Genomic DNA, 23,348 nt, shown 5'->3' with positions numbered 1-23,348 from the left:
TGATATGTGAGCGCTGTCTGTCGGTGATATGTGAGCGCTGTCTGTCGGCAACGTTACATCGCGGTCTAAATGCTAAATGTAACTCCAGATTAAACCACATGGATCTAGACCCGGAGTAATTATAACAAAACACACGTAGGCCTACTGTACACACCCGCATATTGAACATTATAAGTAATAAATGAGCCGCCGAGCTAAATCAGCTCTTCTTGTGTGCCTCAGCCATACCTGTGTGTGTGTGTGTGTGTGTGTGTGTGTGTGTGTGTGTGTGTGTGTGTGTGTGTGTGTGTGTGTGTGTGTGTGTGTGTGTGTGTGTGTGTGTGTGTGTGTGTGTGTGTGTGTGTGTCCTCTTCACGTGGTTGCCACGATGTTTTGATTGATTGAAGACTTTATTAGAAGTTTGCATAGGGAAAGGTACAGTTTCATGACGGTACAGTTCACTGGTACAAGGTCAACTAAAAGGAGATCCTAGAAAGCACTAGGCTTATTTGCACAGGAAACCTTTATGTACAGGAAACGTTTATGTATCTCATATAACATTGAATGACAGACGGATAGAACAGGGGTTTCCAAACTTTTTTGTCTCAGGGCACCCCATAAATTATTTTTTTAATCCGAGGCACCCCTACATTATAATTTTCACTCCCAGCACCTTATATTTATATCGTCGTTGTCGGGTGGAAACCTTGCATGTCCAAAACTGTTCGATTTGTATTTATCATCTATAAAAATGTTATAGATGACACATTTAATGTGCTAAACTAGTGAAAACAGCAGATCTACAAGCACACAACGCCTCGCGATGCGAGGCGTTGTGTGCTTGTTGATCTGCTGTTTTCACTAGTTTTGTGCGACAGTCTTGTATATGATGAAGCAGGGCTTTGCTTTACCAAAAGACGTACACATTTGAGAGTTGGAGATACGAGGTTTCTGCCAGACAGTGACGATAATTTAGTGATTATGTTGTGAGGAAAATGTTGAGATAATAGCCATTTTGGTTAGAACTGACTGAACATAACTTTGTACTTCAAGTTTAAAATGATAAATTCCAAATATTATCAAATGATCTCGCGGCACCCCTGGATTGCCGTCGCGGCACCCCAGGGTGCCCCGTCACCCACTTTGAAAACCCCTGGGATAGAACACAGTACTATGATAGATATTTAACTCATAACATTGAATGACAGACAGACAGAACACAGTACTACAATATGATATATATTTAACTCATATAACATTGAATGACAGACAGAACACAGTACTATGATAGATATTTAACTCATAACATTGAATGACAGACAGAACACAGTACTATGATAGATATTTAACTCATATAACATTGAATGACAGACAGACAGAACACAGTACTATGCAGTAGATATAGTCGGGGGAAAAAAAATAACAGTTACGAATGGCTGCTGACTGTAAGTGGTTTTTCAGGCCGATTTTAAAGGATGTTAGGGATCTACACTTGTTTAAGGCCTTCGGTAAGGCGTTCCACATTTTGGTTGTATAGCAGAAGAACGAGTTTGACCCTTTGTTTGAGTTGACACTGAGTTGAACATGGTCTGTGGCACTGCCTCTGGTGTTGTAATTGTGCCCATCCTTAACCTTTATAAATTATTTTGACAGGTACATCTTAGTGGTGTAGTGTATCTTGTACACCAGGGCCATTGCAAGTTGCTGTACTCTGTCATCTACTCTGAGCCACCCCACTCTTAACTGATGAGTAGCGGTGAGGTGAGTCTGATAGGGAAGGATAAACGACTGCCCCTACGGTTGACAACGGTGGCCGCAGGTACTTCTTCTTGCTACGGACAAATCCAGTATGTTCAGTTGGGAGGTGCACAGTAGCCTCCGTGTACAGGTCAGACCTTAATCATACAGATTTACGGACCGGGAGAAAGAAAGTACAAAATCGCTCTCCCCCATTCCTGCGGTCTTTTATGTACTACTATGCATGGTACTTTAATAGAGCCGTTTCTGGGCCCGCCCCTTCCGCCTCCCCACGTGACCGGCGGACATGATGGAGTGACGCTGAATGTCAACAAAAGGACCACACACAGTGCTAGCAATGGACGCGCTGAGCCATCTCCGGAGCCCGAAAGGCAACGATATGACGACAAAAATCAAATTAATCGGTGTCGATCCCTACAAAATTAACTAAATTAGTGTGAATACGATTTTTATCCGGCCATCCAATATCCGGATATTGTAAACTATTTAGTGTATTCGCGCAGTGCTTACACCACATACCTTCATGGCCTGAAAGCCTACACGTTCTTCACGGCTGGTTGGTTAAGAGAACCGTTGGTCACCATTCTCAATAACCTCCACGTCGTCTGTGCGAGGGTAAGTTTATAATTTATTTGTTTGGCAGTTTTCAGAAAGCTGCAACAGCAGGCCAGGCCTAGCTCTGGTCCATAGCGTTAGTGGATTTTCCCTTATGTGGACCAGAGCTAGCCAGGCCTGCTGGCTGCAGCTATAGTGCTAACATGCGCACTGACTGAAAGAAGAAAAAAGCGGTCTAAAAGATCATCTGAGGCTGAAGGTAAATGCAATAATCAGTGCAGCATATGATACAGTATATTCTGGTAACCATCACCTATTTATGTGGCTGCTATAGGCTACATCAGGAGTAGCCGCTGCTAAACTAATACAGGTGATGTTGTCAACTTGCTCGGACGTGGGCTAAAACTATTAATAACAATCGTGCTGTTGTTGGTGAATGTTTAAAGTAAAACCTTGATCATTAATAGTTCAGGCCTGTGTGTCGTCAGTGGTATAAACACGTGTTGTTTTTGTTGTAGACTCTTGTGTGTGTGACACATTCTGATTGACAAATCCCACATTTGGGAATTATTATTGAAAATAGTAAATGTATTACAGATAGAAGTCAAGTCTTGCTGTTGTGTCTGAAAGGTGAATAGACGAGTATATTCTTTGTAACAAAAAAAAACAAAAAAACAATAACAATAAGCCATCACTTTGGCTGTTCTTCTAAGAAACGTGTCGTGCTATATGTATTTGACCTAACATTGTTATTGTCAAAATGCAATGCACAACCAGGGCCAATAAAAACACAGTATTATAACGAGATATAATGTCGAGGCCTAAGATTGATGCCCAACGTTGTTTTCTCTCCCAACAGTAAACAAACCAACCTAAAGTTTAAGTGTATAGTGCATACATGCATATTTCAAAAAGTGCAAATTTAAGGACTTTTTAATACCTCTAAAATGAGAAATTAACATTGGTTGTCAAATATTAGAGGCAGAAATTGTGAAAATAGCCGATCTACATGCTACATGTAGATCTGCTATTTTCACAATAGAACCGTGTCATACCAAATGTAATGCCTCAACTCTTAGTGCTTGTCAGGGGTTGCTGCCTGAAAAGGTTGAGAACCACTGGTCTAGGTCTAGGACACCTTGGCTGAGAGAGATGAAGCAGGCAACCCCACAAAACATAGAATAAAATTGTGTTTCCACAATAAGGTATGACATTAAGGGGTGGGAAGGAAAATTCGCAGAAAAGCTGAGTTCTACAGTCTGAGAATATAATATAATTATAACCAGTAAGACTCCCTAATCGTCACACTGCTGACATCAGTATGACATCACACCGTACACAAATGACCCTTATATAAGACCGGCATTATCTACCGACAGATTAGTAACAAGATGTCAAAATCGTTGAAGGTTGAATCTCCAGATATGGAGATAACCAACACATCCCTCCATATATGGAGATAACCGACGAATCTCACTAAGTCTGACCTCACAAGCCCCATATTTGGACACAAACAACATATAACTCCATATATAGAGACATAGCTGCTGACATCAGTATGACATCACACTGCTGACATCAGTATGACATCACACCGTACACAAATGACCCTGACGGCACACACCAAGCAGTGTGATGTCATACTGATGCGGAGATATGAGCAGGGCAAAGGTGTGACGTGTGACGTGTGACCGACCGACGGACGGACGGACGGACGGCCGGTGGAGGTTTTGATACTAAACTGCGACCTAACGGTCGCAATCATAAACCTTTTCACAGGAAGAGCTTCATAGGCTTGTTTGATAGCACTGTAATCAGTGTCAGATTAATGTTGGATTCGTGTTAATGTGTGAAATTTTCAGACATTTAAAAAGCCATAAGCTTTCTTGGGAAATCCCTTTCAGAAGACTGTACTGTAATGCAGTGCAAACTGTTAATAATGTATTCAATAAAAACAAAACAAAGACAACAACCGCCTAATAGTTGGTCAAATTGAACAATCACTGTGTACTTGGGCTGCTTCTTTTTCCCTCTACACCAAAAGTCTTAGACAAAAATAGCCAATTTAAAAGCGAAGTGTTGGGAGCTTGTAGATCTGCTATTTTCATGTGGTAATGTCCCTGTAATAAGTTAAGACCCCCTGGTGAAGAACTTGGCTTTAGACATTATTAATTTTTTTTCTTATTTAAAGGTCCATGAAACACAAAATCACTTTTTCTATAAATATATATTATATCAATGAGTCACTTGTGATAGGGAGCAGTGATATGGTTCAGTTTGCCCATAGGCTTGGGGATTCAGAGCTTTCTGCTGGTCTCTGCAGCTATTTCTGTTTACTTCCAGTTCCTAGAAGAAAAGAAAACTTTGGCACCACTCATTAAATATTAGCTATCATTGTTCTAGAGTTCAATGTGACGTAGGCATATCTAATTAATATTAACGTTTGTTTAATATAGAGTTGTATCAAGGGGGGCGTGGTTTCATTCTGCCCTTGTTGTGGTGGCGTCTTGTTGTGTTGTTCAGAGCATAGACTGTAGGGCTGTCGCAGTGGGGCACTTGTTGATTAGATTCGGCAACTCCATGTTCTATAACCATTTAAAATGGGCAAGTAGATCGTGCATTTTGAAATAAATGTGCTGTATGTATAGAGAGTAACTAATGTGTAGAGTGGCAGATACCTCCCCCTTGGTGTATTTCTTTTGGTTTGTTCTATTGTTTTTTATGTTTGTTTGTTTTATCTTTTGTGATTTACATGAAAAATACAATAAAACATAAATGAAAAAAAAAAAAAAAATGGGCAAGTATTTTACAAACAAGCTGCCTGCGCTTTTATCCATGGACAAACTTTCTCCAGCTTTGAACTGTTTACCACGGAACCGAAGAAGAAGGGACGCTAAGCTATCGCCGATAGCTATTTTCTGTGTAGCGTGTGTGTGTGTGTGTGTGTGTGTGTGTGTGTGTGTGTGTGTGTGTGTGTGTGTGTGTGTGTGTGCGTGCGTCGTGACAGTGTGTGCGCACACAACGTCCACACACGAAAAATAGCAGATCTACAAGCTCACAACGCGTCGCTTTCGCGACGCGTTGTGAGCTTGTATATCAGCTACGTAGCCGAGCTAATAGCCGTAGCAGCACGTTTGTTTCGGCTCTACGGCTATTTAGCTCGGCTACATACGGTAGCTACATAGCCGATATACAAGCTCACAACGCGTCGCGAAAGCGACGCGTTGTGAGCTTGTAGATCTGCTATTTTTCGTGTGTGGACGTTGTGTGTGTGCGCGCACTGTCACGACACACACACAAACACACACACACACACACACACACACACACACACTACACAGAACATAGCTATCAGTGCTGGCGCACCAGCTTAGCGTCCCTTCTTTGGTTCCGTGGTAAACAGTCCATAGGCTGAGCTGGAGAAAGTCTGTCCATGCAGAGGAAAGCAGAATCCATGATTGAGCCCTCATCTATTGCTCTTTTGTTTCTCAAGCCACAAATGAGATCAAGGTGATACAAAAAGGAGATCTCAGGTATTGCTCCTGTTTCTCCTCTATTTCTGGGGAGCAACATGCCTCAGATGGAAGCTCTGATGAGCTATACAGGAGAGCTCAATAATGTCTCAAATATTGCTCAATTCATCTGGATTGTTGCGTCTCAAACTTAGCTCCAAGTGATATAAAAAATAGCTTTCAATATAATCTCATTTAAAGCTCAATTAAGGCTTTTTGTTACATCTCAGGTCTGTCTCAGAATGACCACTGTTGAGCTGTAAAAGAGCTCTCAAGATTATCTCATTTAAGTCACATTAAAGACTCAGATTGGCCAGTATATAGCTATAAACGATGCAGTCTTCAATCATTCTCATTTGATCATGCATTTGTGTTTAATGCTCATTTTAATTCACTTGCTTTATTTATAGCATATTCAGAAAATGTCTTAAGTATATATCATTCTAGCTAGTACAAGCTCTCGAATGATACCAACAATTAGATAAATTATGTCTCAATTTTATCACATACAGAACCAATCTCATGCCAATTTAAGAATGTTAAAAGCAATGTATCAGATAGTTTATTAAGATAAAGTATAGAACTTACAGAAACGTTATCTAATGAAAACTAAGGGTCTGCATCAATAGAATGCTAATTTGGGGGATAACCATTATAAGTTAGTTACATTTTAAGATTACTACTACATGAGTTTCAACAATTTATGCAGCATGACTAAAACTTCAACTTTGCCCTACATTTGTCACATGCCTTTTATAGCGCCACCAGCAGGCCGACTTACGTAATACATATTTTCTTATATTACTCCTTCAAATTTCACACAAATCGCTAGTCATGTGATCAAGACTGATCAGTTAGATCTTTCTTAGTCTTATCCCGTCACGTAAAAATGCTTTAGTCGATTTCTAACCCTTCTAAAAGAGCTAGCTCAGGTTCTAGGGGACGCACAGACACATGGCAAAAAGATTCTTGATCAGCTCGCTGAGACGAACGCGTTGATGTATGACCCCCAGAGGGCTAACCCTAATTCTAACTTTAGGGGCCGTTCTCTCGGCACAGGAGTGTCGTATAGAGGAGTTACACACACACACACACACACACACACACACACACACATACACATGTTCGTCTCTGCGAGCTGAACACGCCAGTATAAGGTTCATCCCACACAGACACTCCTGTGAGGAGATAGCTTTCTCTGGCCTGGCATTCAATGTGCTCTAACGTTTATAGACTCTATGACCCTTAGTCAAATTGGAGATCCCAGGGAAGAAAGGTCGTAGGAGGATAACCAAGACATCCACACGTTCGTCTCGGAGAGCTCTACAACATATCTCGGAACCAAGGTCTGATGTCGCATCGTCTTTGACTTATAACGCGAAATAGCTGACCCTAGGGTTAGCTATTTCGTGTTATAAGTCCGAAACCATCATGTGTCAAGGGCGCATCTTTTAGTATGTTGAATAGCTCACCGAGACGAACACGTGGAGGTGTGTTTTATTTCTGTGCGACATTCCTAGGATTAAACTAGGGTTAGCCTCCTTTGAATTACTATAAAATCACGATAGGATATTAGGGTTACTGAATGTCGACCTGAGGCTTAAAATGACATGCAGACATGAGAAAAAAATATATCGGAGCACCTACCAACTCGTAATACCCAAAACACACCAGGAAGTGGCAGTTTTGAGACACTTCCTGTTTGCGCATTGGAATAAAACCTGCATATTCTGACTCAGCGCATGTGATTTAGGGGGGGTAGCCAGAATCCTGGAGCAGAACAATACCAGTAAGACTCCCTAACCAGGAGATAAGCACATGTATGATCGGCTACTTTTGACTTTTTGGCAGTGGCGCCAGGGGGTCCCTGGGGGTCCCTGGAGCTCCAGGGGTCTCTGGAGGGGTGGAGCTTGTGGATTGGCAGGCAAGGAGTGTGTGTGCAAAGTTTGGCATGGATAGGGGCAACGGTTGTGGAGAAGGGCAAAAGTGTGGTGTGCCGTGATGTGGACGGACGGACGGACAGACGGACAGACGGACAGGCAGACAGACTGCCAGTGAAGGTTTTGATGCCATTGTAAGCTTGTAGATCTGCTCTTTTCAAAGATTCTGCATAATGAGTACTTTCTACTTTTGCACTTTAAATACATTTTCATACCAACAGTTTTGTACTTTAAGTAAATTTAGAATGATTTGTTACAGAGTATTTCTACATGCAGTATTGACAAAAATAGTATTTTTTCCAATGATGTATAGGCCTAACACTTTATAGTATGTTTATTATAATTATAATAGTTATAACTGAGATACCTTGTAGGGTAGGGAAGGGGGCTACAACATATATTGTATATTTATGTATAAAATTGTGTAAAATCACATTGTGCATTCAATACTGCTATAATAATAATGCTATTAAAATATATATTTTTTCTTTTTTTTCTTTCTTAAAATAAATTATATATTTATATATATCCTATATATTTTTCCCCCCCTTTTTTAGGGGACCCCCTGCAGTATCCCCGCGGACCCCCTGTTGAAGACCCCTGATCTGATCTGATCAGATCTAATCTTTAGATAAGTGTACAGTAGTTCATGAAAAACAATGCATTATTGCTTCAGCAGCAGTCAGTCAAAGGGTTAATTGCCCAAACAACAACTGGGAAGGATGAGAACAGTGACATCACATATTGCTTTGATCTAGCAGGAAACAGAGCTCTGTAGGAGGCGGGGCATATCCTTATTATTATACTTTCTCAGAGGAAACATTTGCTGCTCATTTGCTGCTCATCTATTGCTCCTCAAGACAGAGAGGAGCTATTGGAACGACTTGGAACTGGTTTGAACCAGTCTGGGCTGGCTGCCATTTTGAACCTCAGTCAGTCAGTGCTGAAGAGAAGAACAACCAGGAGTTATATGCTCTCATGGACTTTATCCTTTTTAGGTAGGTGAAACAACATAGCCACTGGATAAAGTAACCTACATGTACTGTATCTGTTACTTAAGAATGTTGTCTGCAGTGTTTTTGTACAAAGTGTGTATTTTTCTGAAAGGTTCATCCAACCAGTACAACTAAGCTAATGCTAACGCTAGCTAATGCTAACACTAGCTGATGCTAACGTTTTTACAGTAGACTACATCCTAATGGAACTGAATGTTCAAAATGTGTAAGATAAGCTTCCCTTTTGATAGAAGTGGACGTTTTTTTATTTTGTATTAACAGAAGGTGCTTTGCTGTGTATTTGTGCACAGCTTGCAGCCTGTTGTGTGGTATTGTGGCTAACAGAGCCAAAGTTAGCTAGCAGCTGTTCAATACTGTGTGTGTGTGTGTGTGTGTGTGTGTGTGTGTGTGTGTGTGTGTGTGTGTGTGTGTGTGTGTGTGTGTGTGTGTGTGTGTGTGTGTGTGTGTGTGTGTGTGGTATTTGTGGCTAATGTTAGCTAGCAATGGTAGTAGAGTATACAAATGGAACCAAATTAACCCTAACAGGTCCATCTGGTTCCATTTGTACAGTTCTAGGGGAGTTATGGATGATGGGGGATCATGGCCATATGCATACTAAAAACAGGGGGTCCTTTAAATAAAAAAACAGTTTGAGAACCAGTTCTTAACTAGAAATACTGTTCATACAAAACAGTGTGGGCTCATATGGGCACAAATATATACCAGGGGTATATAAATATATACCCCTGGGGTATATATGGGGCGGCATAGCTCAGGGGTAGAGAAACTGGTATTAGAGCACGAAGGGTATAAATCCCGAAGGGTTCCCAGTTCGAATCCGGGCTCCCCCTGAGTTAATGTCGAAGGGTCCTTGGGCAAGACTCTGAACCCCTAATTGCCTCCGGTGAGTAGGTTGGTGCCTTGCATGGCTTCCTCCGCCACCGGTGTATGAATGTGTGTGTGAATGGGTGAATGTAATGCACAATCTATGTAAAGCGCTTTGGATTAAAAAGCGCTATATAAATGCACCATTTACCATTTTACCCCTGTGCCCTTAACCTCATTGGCTAAGGGCCCTGCCTTTGTACTGTTGGTATTTTTTATTTATTTTATATTTTTGAGGAGAATATCCTTGGTCTATCCTATGAAGTTTTGGTATAATATACTGGTCTCAAGCCCACTTGTTGTTATTTATATCCTGTGGCACTTGTTGGTGGTGATGTCACCAAGAACACTGCTTCTCATAATTAATGTAATCAGTGATCCTGTTGACTGTTAACCACTTAAGCCCCCCAAATAATCATATTTGAACTGGGGACCCCCCAAAATAGTCATATTTGAACTGGGGACCCTCCACCCTGACAAGCACTTGGAATGCAGTGAGCTTGTAGATCTGTTATTTTCACAATTGTTGCCTCTTATATCATTTGACAATTTGGGCAACGTTTGACCAGTTTTTATATAATTTGTTTACTTTTAATGTTATAACGGTCTTTTCTTTCCTTTGTTCCCCTGTTCTTTTGAGGTATTAGAAATGTGGTTCTCAACCTTTGGATCGGGACCCCCAGGGGCGTCCCTAAATTATTTTGGGGGGTCCCCTGATGATTGGCTAATCATTGTTTTCTCAACAGTAAACAAACCAACAAACTTTAAGTGTATAGAGGGTATTTGCACATTTCTAAAGTGACAATTTAAGGACTTTTTAATACCTCTAAAATGACAGACTAAACATTGGGCCAAATGATCAAATATTAGACTCAGAGATTGTGAAAATAGAAGATCTACATGCTCACAAAGCCTCGCAATGCGAGGCGTTGTGAGCATGTAGATCTGCTAGACTTTCACAATAGAACAGTGTTATACAAAATGTACTGTCCCAACTCTTAGTGCTCGTCAGGGTGGGGGGTCCCCAGTTAAAATATGATTATTTTTGGGGTTGCGGCCTGAAAAGTTTGAGAACAACTGCAGTACGTGACAGCAGAGTTAGTACCAGATGCTAAATAAGTAGGCTACTGGCAGCAGTGCGCAAAAGCACTTCATGTTGTTTGATCCGGCACGCAATATTTATTTATAATATCTCTTTTACATTACTCTTAACACAAATGATCCCCTCTTGCTAATCACATGTTATTATAATCACTCCTGTTATGTCAACATGCTAGATTCAGTGAGGCTCACTGAAACTAGCCTTTCTCAGCTCCAGTGCAGACAATGGGGACTGATGACACCACCATTTTGCAGCCGTGTCCTGCCCAAAGGAACAGAGCTGACCTGACTCATCTCGCTCAGGTAAGATTTGCAGATGACTGTTTGAAATGGAGATCAAGATGGTGATTCTGATAAAGGGGGCAGCAGGGGGGTAAATGGCAAAGTACAATTGCGGAGAAGTATGGGGGGCATGGTTTACATTTGTGCTACTGTAAATATATTTGGCCACCAAATCCCTGTCCCCCCTTTTCCCCCCTCCCACTTAGATGATTGAAAACATTCTGATGGCCAAACCTGGAGGAGAGAGGATCATTACAGAGTGTCAGAATCCCCTGTCAAAACCCAGTGTTGTGAGGCCATCGCACTGATGAACCATACAACTGATGAAGCAATCGTCGAGGAGAAGATGAAACACACCTTCACCCATCGCCAAGCAATGGTTCATGACCCAGTGAAGTCCTCTGAAATATTCACCACCTTTCCAAGATTTCTTGACATTGCGGGAATGGTATGTATTGCCTTAAAGTCGAACTGAAATGAAAAATGACTTTAAACAGATCACAGCCCTGGTCATAAGGTGAACCTATTAAAAATGTATGCCATGTTGTCGTCTGTATTCCATCTTGTCTGCAGATGGAGCAGAATTTCAGTCTGATGTTTGGTGATGACATCGCTGCATCGCTGCCCCTTTTCCAAGTTCCTGGAAAAGGGGCCTACTCGCTACAGGCAGAAAGTCCTTGAACAAAGCCATGGCCTCACCCAGACAGGCGACCTTGAAGATCTGCTTCATAAAGCTGAATCCCAACAGGACAACTGGAAAATGGTATGCTGGAATTAAATGACTAATACTAATGGAAGAGGGAATTGGTTTCGAAACCAAAATGAAGAGATTTTAGTAAAAATGTCTGGGTTTTTTTCTCTCCCTTGTATTTTCAGGATGGGACAGTGAGATGTCCTCCATCTTGCCTTATCCACCTCATGCCACCCTCACCTCAAGGCCGCAACAAGAGACCAGGGAAGCTCTCAGCCCGACAAGCCATTGACCACCTTGTGAAGTTCATCTAGGTAAGGTTATAGTTCAATTAAAGTTTAAGATGGCTCACTGTTCTGTCCCTAATAGTCACCCTTAAAACTATACTTTTGTGAAATCATGCGATAACCATGCTCATCTGTAATCAGCGACTGCCCTGTGATAATTGTCTGCTTTCGCCCCCCACAGATCTATCCCCATCAGCCTGAGATACACCGATATGAATATGTTTATTTATTTTACATTTAGCAGAATAAAGATAAGGCAGAATGTTGTTGGTTGCATTTTGTGGCAAGAAGTGATTCTGGTGGCTATCTCATAAAGTTGGGGCTCTAAACTGCAAACATATTAATTGTAATAACATGACTAATGAAGTTCTCTTGTCACAGACTGGGACCAGTGTCGAGGGGCATCTGGACAGCATCACGAGAGTCGTCAACCCTATCTACTGGCTGTGGGGACCCAGAGGTGTACCATACACAAATACTTCATTGTGATTGACAAACGTGCAATCCCGTGTAAGTCACCAGACTCCCTTGCCTCTTTCGACACGCTTTTTAAAAATCATTTCGTCTTCGCTACCTCGTACAACCGGGATCTGGCTAATGTCTACCACTTCTTGCAAAGTGCTGTTTACCAGATAGATGCTGCTACCACCAAGGTCAATCCCAGGGTCAAATAAATGAGAGCTCGGATGCTGCACTGATTATTATTTTTATTTTGTTTTTATTTATTTAATACTTTTGAGATTATATTGTCTCCTACCGGTTGGGTCCCCTACCAGAGACTCCCGGCTCTTGATTCTGCACTGATTTCTGATACTTTTGAGATGGTTTTGAGGGTTCTGATGCTAAACTGAGAAGATTTATTTTGAGGGCTCTGATGCTGCACTGAATTTTAATACTGAAAAGTATATTGTTATCTGAGTGCTCTGATGATGCACTGATTTGATACTGAGATGTTTTGTTTTATTTGTAAAGTCCCTCAGGCCAATGCCAACTCACTAACAACGCACTTGAAGTTAATCCACAGACTTTGTTCAGGAAAGACACTTTGTCTTAAATGCGGTCAGCCTGGTTGTTCTAATTTCTTTGGTACTTTATCTTAATAAAGCACACAAACCTTGTGATTATCCTGTTGAAAGCCCCTCTAAAACTGAAGGTTTAGCTGGAAGTTTTGTTGATGACTTTACATCAAACAGTGCCCCTTCTGGGTCCTTCTTAATAAGAGTCTTGTAGATAGCTGCGCTGCAACAGTCGCTGAACAGTGGCAGGTGTAGGCCGAAACGATCATTAACTCTTTGGTTATTTCAATGGAAGAGATTGTGTCTCAGGGTTTAATGTAACATTGTATCTTTTATTTTCCCCCACTGACTGAGAGAAGGTTCGAACGACATCACTGGCGTGGGGAAAACATGTTGACTGTGCTTATATAGCTAATTTCATCTTCCCTGTCTGCAGACTATGTCTTACGGTATGGCACCGAAGCTGGATGGAAGGCGGTGTCCGTGGAAACACTGGTCGCACAACGCAGAGGCGATTCACAGGAAGGGTAAGAACAGCCTGCTCTTCCTGAGAAGACGGGATCGTTTGGCGTGTGCAACAGGATGCTACAGATGTTCTACCAATCTGGTATGGCAAGTGGAGCAGTTTTCTTTGGAATAACGTGCTGGGGAGGAACAACTGAGCGGGTGACACCTTCAACCTCAACAGACTGGTGAGGAAGGCGGACACCGTTGTTGGGTTCTCCTTGCAGGGGTGGAGGAATTGGCCAGGGTGCAGGAAACTTAATACAATCTTTAAGAACTCCCACCCGAGATCCTCGGATACTGGAGTAAGAGACAGAGGAACAGATAGATTCATCTACCCAGGACGGAGACGTGAGAGACTGGCAGTCCTTCGTGAATGTTGTCCTCACATTATACAATGAAACACAACGGTCGTTTGGTAAGGACAACTGTAACTTATAACTGGAATAGTTATCACTGACTGTTTGTTCCTGTCCGGTTTTGCTGGGAGTACATGTCACTTCTGCTTTTTGCACTGACCAATGGGCACTTTGCACTCTTAAGTGAACTTTTAAGCTGTGCGCATTTAATTAGTTAAGTATTATTGCATGTGTTTTTTTTTTTGCATGTATTTGACTTAAGTAGCAGTGACTGTTTTGGTCACATTGATTTGATTAGGGTCACTTTCTTGTTTGGCACTGCATTCATGAGTAGTAAGGGGAGGAACTGTGATGTTTGTTTTTATTTTATTTGGAATAAAAGACCACTTTGGTCGTAGTTTGGGTTGTTGTATAACTAAAATGTATTGTTTTCTTGGCCACCTTAGAGTTACATCATGGCAAGGTAAATACACAACCCAAACCTTTTCCAAAGTAGTCTTTTAAAAGACTACTGTTAAAAGCACTTCATCTTCAGCCACCTTACAGAAAATAAAGTTTTATTGAAGGAAATTAAATAAAGTTTTATTGAAGGCAATTATTGTATTGTTTTTATATCAAAATATCTGCATGTATACTGTATCTCATTTACAGCTCCAAGTGAGAAAAAAAGGTTCTGGGTAATTAAATCTCAATTATTGCTCATTAATGGCTCAAAGTAAGAATCTTGGGTCACAGTTAAGAGACTTAAATGAGCCATCAGAGAGCTCTCACCTATGTCTCATTTATTGCTCCTATCATCTCAAATAAAGCTACTCAATTATTTCTCATATTTGGCTCAATATGAGAGTAATATAGGATACACTAATGAGTCAATAGAGAGTGCTCCCCTACATCTCGTCTCTCACTCCCTGTAATCTCAGAATAAGATACTCAAATTCTTCTCAAACATGTCTCCAAATGAGAAGCTCCTTAAAGATCCTAAAGCACCTTTAGGATCTACAAGGAGCTTCAAGGAGAGCAATATCTGATCTTCTAATGAAGCACACATGAGAAACAAAAGTGTGGCTCCCTTACGTCTCATGAGCAACTGAAAAGCTTTAAATGAGAAGCAGATTTTTCCTTAAAAGCTCAGACAGCTTGTTTGTAAAATACTTGCCCATTTTGACTGGTTATACAACATGGAGTTGCCGAATCTTTATACTTTTTACACCTCCAATGGCTGGTTTTAAAAAATGTTTCCGAAATGGAAAAGCAACAACTGCCCACGGCTGACAGCTTCGCTCTGTCTCTCTCTGATAGAAGACGCATTACTCCGCCCCTCCCCCCACAACGGCAGATAACCACGCCTACATTTTAGAAATCTTTTCATATCTCAAGTCTGATAAAATTAATAAAGAGGCGGGGTTTCTTATCCCTTTAAGATGAAGAAATTAATCCCCTACTGTACTGGGCTGTTCTATCAGTAATCTCACTGTCTTTTTTTTTCTCTTTTCTTCTATTCTCAGGTGCTGCACTCTCAGCAGCCGAGGGAGACGCCCACCTGTCCTTGGATCATCGCTGAGCAAACTGGGAGGGTGCTGGGTGAGGTGTGCTCCCATCCCAAGGCTGCAGTTCGTATCAAAGATTCCAAGACTGTCACTGAAGAGATCCTGTTTCATCATTATACTGTATTATACATAACAAGTGCATAGAGATGTGATAGAAAATCTGTGATCCTTGTCTTAATAAATAAAATAAGAGACATTGGATTTTCCTTTTGTTTTTTACTTCTAAGAAATAATGTACACAGTTTTAGTATAGAGTTGTGTGAACCTGCGATTTGTAACACAGTACACACAGTAAAATGTGCAGTTCAACAAACACAGCAAGTACTTCTCAGTTTCAGAGAAAGTGGTTCTCAACATTTGGGTCGGGATTCCCATGTGAGCTTGTAGATCAGCTACTTTCTACTTTCACATTTTTATCTGTGGAACAGAGTCAAGCTAAATGTAATGCCTCAACTACTACAGTCCAAGTAAGTGCTTATTAGGGTGGGGGGTCCCCAGTTCAAATATTATGTTGCATGGATCACATCTTGAAAAGGTTGAGAACCACTGCTCTACTCAGGCAAATAACGGGTGACAATATGTGACAATGTTATATATTGTTTTTTATTCACGACATGATTCTTTGTTTGGCTTACGGGTCCATTTGGTTTCATTTGTATAATGTCAGAGTTAAGGGGAGACCGTGACATTTTAATGTTTGCGAACTACTGATTTAGACCAAAATGCAGGTTTAGATTAAATTCTACAATGAATCTCTACAGGATGTTTTTATAAGGTTCCCTCATGATTGTATCACGATATATGCGATATCTCTGAAAAGGCATATCGTGGAGACATTGTATCGTCTCAACGATGTTTATCACCATATCGCCCTCCCCTACTGTCAACAGAGGGATTAGATTAGTAGTAGTCTAATATTTCTAAATGAGATCACATTGATGTATGAATCAATATTGTGTGTGGTGCAAGGTTGGAGTAATATATAAGTTCCGTATGCCACTTCTTCCACATCTCTTCTGAGGGTGATTCTTCTTTGGACAGGTGCAGTATGGACTGCAGACGGCATCTCGCTCCTGCATCAAATAAATGAATATGCAATTATAGACAATAAAACATTTTTACCAATAAAATGTCAATGTTTCAATAGCTATGTATTTAATCCCCAGGCTTAGTAACCATACCATGCAATAATGACCCTTAAACAACTGTGCTATCAATGCACTAACACAGACTTCCACTGACAAAAATAATATATGTAAGCTAAAAAGTAACAATGTAACACATACAGTAGCTCTGCATTTTACCTTGTTACAGCTTCAATGTTGGACAAAATAAATGGGACCGTACCTATGTTCCCCAGGTTCTATGTTCCCTACTTAGCCCCACAAAATATGTTCCCCGCTCATCCAAAAATTCTGGAAACATGTATTTCTAATGATTAACAACAACTCTAACTAAACTAATGGGGAGAAATTACGAATACTAGTGGGACAGGGAGGCACTAGGGACATGTAGGCATTTGGACGAGTGGCACCTGGACAAGTAGGCACTTAGGGGTGGAGTTGTGGAGACATCTGGGCACTAGGGACACGTGGAGGCAGACTGGGCACCTAAACAACTGTACAAGTGGGCACCTAAATTACGATTGCCCACATGTTCTAAGAGCCCAGATGTCCCACCATTTCCTGCATTTGAACATTTGGGTCGGAACATAGATCTTGTTTTTGGTTGAGCGGGGAACATAGAACCTTTCTTGGGGGTGAAGGGGCTAGCATAGAACCTGGGGAACATATGGAGGACCAATCCTTGATCATACTACAGCGTAGCACAACAGCACAAAGTGTTGACAAAAACGACACATGGTTTTTACACCACGGACGACGAGTCACGTTAGAGTTATAAGTAGGTCACGACACACAGACCTGAACTGTCTGATCGAGGTGTTATTTTAAACATTGGCCAACAGCACGTTTGTTATTCATAGTTTTAGCTTGAGTCCGAGCAGTTGACATCACGTGTAGAACAGCAGCAGTATAGCCTACTGACGGCTGTGCATGGGTTTAGTAGTGGATGTGTTCTTTAGACATTCACCAACATTAACGTTAGTACGTTGGTTTATTCATAGTTTTAACTCAAGTCGAGCAGTTGAAATCACATTTATGGCGATGGTCATGAAGTGTGGGTCATGACCGAAAGTATAAGGTCTCGGGTACAAGCGGCCGAAATGAGTTTTCTCAGAAGGGTGGCTGGTATCTCCCTTAGAGATAGGGTGAGAAGTTCAATCACCCGAGAGAGACTTGGAGTAGAACCGCTGCTCCTTCACTTGGAAAGGAGTCAGCTTAGGTGGTTCGGGCATCTCGTACGGATGCCCCCCGAGCGCCTTCCTAGGAAGGTCCTCGATGCACGTCCCACTGGGAGGAGACCCCGTGGCAGACCTAAGACCAGATGGAAGGATTATATCTCCAGACTGGCCTGGGAACGTCTCGGTATACTCCCAGAGGGAGTGGAGGAAGTTGCGCAGGATAAGGAAATCTGGAGGTCTCAGTTGGAACTGTTACCCCCGCGACCCGATTCCGGATAAGCGGTTGAAGATGGATGGATGGATGGATGGATCATTATAGCAGGCGCAGTGACTAGCTGCTGCAGCTCTGGGCTAGGTATAGCTCTGTCCAGAGCTAGGCTAGGTATAGCCCTGGCCTTCTAACAGTTTCAGCTTTCTGTAAACTGCCAAACAAATACATATAAACTTACCTTCGCACAGACGTCATGTTATTGAGAGCGGTGACAAACAGTTCTCTCACCCAACCAGCCGTGAAGAACGTGTAGGCTTTCAGGCCATGAAGGTATATGGTGTAAGCACTGCGCGAATACACTAAATAGTTTACAATGTCCGGATATTGGATGGCCGGATAAAAATCGTATTCACACTAATTTAGTTAATTTTGTAGGGATCGACACCGATTAATTTGATTTTGTCGTCATATCGTTGCCTTTCGGTCTTCGGAGATGGCTCAGCGGGTCCATTGCTAGCACTGTGTGTGGTCCTTTTTGTCCGCCGGTCACGTGGGGAGGCGGAAGGGGCGGGCCCAGAAATGGCTCTATTGCCTCTATCGTCGTATTGTAACATAAAATTGTCATTTATAGAGTGTAAGATAGTTTGAGTAACATATTAACTAGTAAGACACCAGAGGGTGACATGCGACCTCAGGGTGACATGCGCGCCAATTCTTGACCATCTGGCCAACCAAAGCGTTTCTCTGACGATTCTAGTTGTTGTCATTCTGGGGGGAGTTTGTTCATAGGGCCTTTCTGTGTGGAGTTTGCCTAAACATGGAGATGTGGTACAGAATGACTCATATATGGGCATAAAAAGTATGTCTTTCTTGCGAGTATGTCTTTTTGTCTTTCTTATGTTTTAAAATGCGCCAGAGAGGAGCAAGGTTTCTCCTCCGCTCCTTGGTGCGAGGACCGTCCCAATTCCGCTCCTGTTGGGCCCGCGAACCACATTTTGCCAACATTTGACACAACGTGAGCACTGCAGAAGAATGCACAAACAATTCAGTGCGTCGCTGATCAGGATTTCACTTACCGTATGTGTCTCTGTCATCCACACAAGTCCGTTTATAAATACTTTGTGTCGGTTAAGTTATATAACCAGCCAGTCAATGGATACAATTTGAAACGCAACTTTCGCAAGTGAGACGGATTTTTTGACTGAATGAACCAACCACGCTCACCTCGAGTCGCTCCCATGATCCCATCTCTACAATCTGGTGATTAATCAATAACTAACAGAATGTAATATTGTCCGTCTTTTGCTGTCTGTTTAAAGTGCGAGGCGCTGTATAAATATGATTGACATAAATAAAACCTGAAACGCAATTCTTACCCCGACGATGCCCCAGAGAGAATGAACGTCTTTGAATGAATGTCTTTTAGGCTAAACCCCAATTTGAACAACACGTTTGTTTATTTAGCCCATGACAATATTGTGCTACTGTAAAGCGACTTTGGGTACTTAGAAGAGCCGTATATAAAGATGAGCTATTGTGGAGATGATATACCATCTTTTTTTTAAATGCGGGTTGCGGGGCGGGCGGATTCGTTGATTTGTATATTGTTCTGCGGGCGCGGGCAGGCGGGTTACGTTTCGTGCGGGCTGTGGGTCGTGCGGGTTATGAAAAAAACCTGACCCGCGCATCACTAGAGGGAGGGGTATGAAAATGTGACCCCCGTAATTTATTGATAGTTTGGTCCCTATAGAAGCCAAAACAGAAAACAAATCAATATTAGCAAAAAATACTATGGGAAATTGGGAATATATAGCCGAATAGGACCAAAACTGAAGTGACCTGCCCCCAGGAAATGAGGGAGGGGTCTGAAAATGTGACCCCCATAATTTTCTCATAGTTTGGTCTCTATAGAAGCCAAAACAGCAAACAAATCAATATTAGCAAAAAATACTATTGGGAATACATAGCCGAATAGGGCCAAAACTGAAGTGACCCGCCCCCAGGAAATAAGGGATGGGTCGGAAAATTTGACCCCCATCATTTTCTGATAGTTTGGACCCTATAGAACCAAAATCTGCAGAAAAATCAATTTTGTCACAAAAATCCTACGGGAGCTGTATTTTGGACATAGCATACCACACTATAGGGTCGGAATAGTGATGTCTATAGACCAATTTCTTGTTTACAAACATTGAGGTGGCTGTTTCATGTAATCAATTCCCAACAGATCCCCAAACCTGCTGTTTTGGGGAGTGCTGGTTTCAGTTCATTCAACCTCTTGTGTGTTGGCTAGTGAAATGCACCCATGGGTGCGCCCTTACCGAGACATATATACTTCATTGCGCAACGGTATTGCGCGTCGAGAGTAGGGTTAGTTAATGTCATACAGTACCTGAAATGAAAGAGGACAACCTCTAGTCTCACCAAAAAATAAAATAAATAAATAAAAAGCTTTTTTTTCTATAGTTGCAGCCATCTCAAAATAGCCATTTTTGACCAAAATCCAGCTATAATTGAAAAAACTGGAGATATTGACCTTTTTGTGATCGATCGCTTTTCAAGTGGATAACTCACTTGATATTTGTCTTTATGGCTTCAGGCATTATCAGATAAGTGTACTAATGTAATTATGTAATAGGATTTCTTTTTTTTTTCTTTTTTTGAATTTTCTGTTTAGAAAAATGCAGAGAAAAATATTTTTATTGGCTATGTCTGACCAAAAAACTCAGCAATTTCACATACTATATTGCAGTATTTCTGTGAGTATTTATGTGAGCCCCCACTTGGGGGCGCTTTCTCTCTGTCTCTGTGTGTCTGCTGGTTGGTTTGGCTGGTTTTTGTTCTGTACAGGTGCACACACACAAATAGACATCAAAGGGGGCATGAGTCTTTTTTCTAACGTCCTAGAATGTGAAAATAGCAGATCTACAAGCTCTACAAGCTCAACACATCACTCTGTGACACATTGAGAGCTTGTAGATTTTGTAGATCTGCTATTTTCACATTCTAGGACATGTTAGAAAAATGTCTCCCCCTGCCCCTAAAACATCATGTGCACACCCTGCTAAACAGGCTCTCTGGTGCATCTTTGCTAACGAGGCAAGTAGTTCATCTCTGGTGCGTCTTTGCTAACGAGGCTTCATCGACAGTAGTTGATCACTTGTTTTGGTGGTCCACGGACCGCCGCCTGGTTCCCTGAGAAGTGTTGGCTAGAGACCAGGGTAGTGAGAGGACGGACCCCCTTCGTGAGATCGCATCGCCAGGGACCACTTCACTTGTCTCTGACAACTGGATTGTGTCGTGTGAACTTTATGAAACAAACGATCGGGCATATTGATTGATTTTACAACGTTATGTAACAGTTGATTATCGTGTTCCCACTGCTCTGGGTCTGCGAAGCGTTGGGCCCGCGGACCCCCTATTGGTTCCGTTAGAAAGGCGACCAGGGACCCCCTCTTTGCAAAGGACCGCCTGGCGCCGGCCGACTAACATACCATTACAAAACAATATATTATAGCCTGGATATATGGATTATAAACCATGGTGTGGATTCTAATCAACCATCAGCATTCTCAGGTATTTTTTAGAAGCATTTATATGGCGAATTGGCGATAATTGTGTTTTTTGTGTCTTGAGAGAGAGAGAGAGAGGCAGATCTCTGATAGCACTTCTTTATGGGACTGAACGTAGCCAATATGTGCTGATCAGGGGGTCCACTGAAACAGACATAGTGGTCCGTGGACCACACACACACACACACACACACACACACACACACACACACACACACACACACACACACACACACACACACACAACACACAGCTGTTCTAACACTTTTTTTCTTCTCTTTGCATGCCAAATTGCATGCTTTTATGAGATTCTTTAGGTGTCTTTTGAGTCAAATGGCAATAGTGTAGGTTGCCATTTAGATCACTTCCTGTTTCAGATTGTTTTTGGCACCCCTTCTATGATGTCTTTAATAGGATCACCAAAGGGACATATTATGTCCCAAATGTCATGCTTGTATCCACCGTGTAACACATTTTCATATAATTCCCCCTGCTATTAATTAATACTCCTCGAGGATGGGAATTCATTGTATCACTATGCAATGTCATAGAGCCACCAACAGATGGCAGTACACTCAAGAATACAAACTGTCCACCCGATTTTTAAACAAGAGTGCAAGGTATATATGTGCGGTGTGTGCCTGCGTGTGTGCGTGCATAATCACAGATGGGTTCACATTCAGAATAATTAGTTCATTCTCACAGGCTCAGTCATCTGCTCTTATTGATAATTGCTGTGAAAATTAAAATACACTTACAGTATTACCTGAAATTTAAGTGGTTTTGATTGATTGAATATTTTATTAGACAAATGAAGAAGTATAGTCAATACAAAAAAGTTGTACAGTACAACTTAGTTAAACACCCTGCCTAAAAGGAACATCCCAAACTAGAAATACTGTTCCTACGTAACAGTGTGGGCTGGCTCGTGACTATACTCTGCAGCATGCTAACTGTCATGTGAAGCTCAACCAATACTCCAGCTAACACCACTCCCAGATTTCTTTCCTCCACCTCATTGGCTAACGGAACACGATATGCGGTGGGAATAATGACAAAACCATAGTGTTTTCCCCTTTGAACTGTCTGCGGCGGAACTCACTATATATAAATAATTGTGAGCCCACAATTAGCCTACTCACCATCAGTTGTGTTCAAGGTGAGAGCATCACTGTAGTCAGAGTAGTAAACTGGATCTCCTCTCCCTGCTCTGCACCTGTAGACTCCTCCCTTTGACACTCTGATTGGTCAACACCCTCTGACACACTGATTGGTCCAGTAGAGTACTGAACACTCTCTGACTCTCTGATTGGTCCAGCAGCATCTTGTCGGGTCAGTGTGTTGTGTTGGTACCAGTAGTAGTTCCATCCAGATGACCCCTCCACAGAGCAGGTCAGTGAAACACTGCCCCCTGCTGGGATGACTGTCTGCTCAGCTGTCAGTGTGGCCTTTGGTTGATCTGTTGTTTACATTAGAGAGGGGAGAAAAGGGGAAAAAGGTAAAATTAGAACACACACTTCTATTTTGAGCATTTGAGTGAAATGTGTAAACATACAAAAGGTAGCTAGCTATTAAATGTCTATTAAAAGAACGACTTAGATATATACTATATAATTGCCGTTGATCAATTAAAGCCTTCCCAAGCCCATACCTAGGGATCAATCTGCACACTCATACCTTTAGCAGACACTGTGATGACATTGCTGTATTTGAAATATTGTTTGTCATCTTTGCGTTGACCTCCACACTGGTATCGACCATTAGGATTTTCAGGAGGACCTAAGATGTATTCAGAGTTTTCACTGGAAGACACAACTCTACCCTTCCACCACAGGTACATAAAGTCGGAAGT

Source organism: Nannobrachium achirus (assembly GCF_963921795.1).
Source record: "Nannobrachium achirus genome assembly, chromosome: 9".
Taxonomy (NCBI): Eukaryota; Metazoa; Chordata; class Actinopteri; order Myctophiformes; family Myctophidae; genus Nannobrachium; species Nannobrachium achirus.
This window is presented reverse-complemented; position numbering follows the sequence as displayed.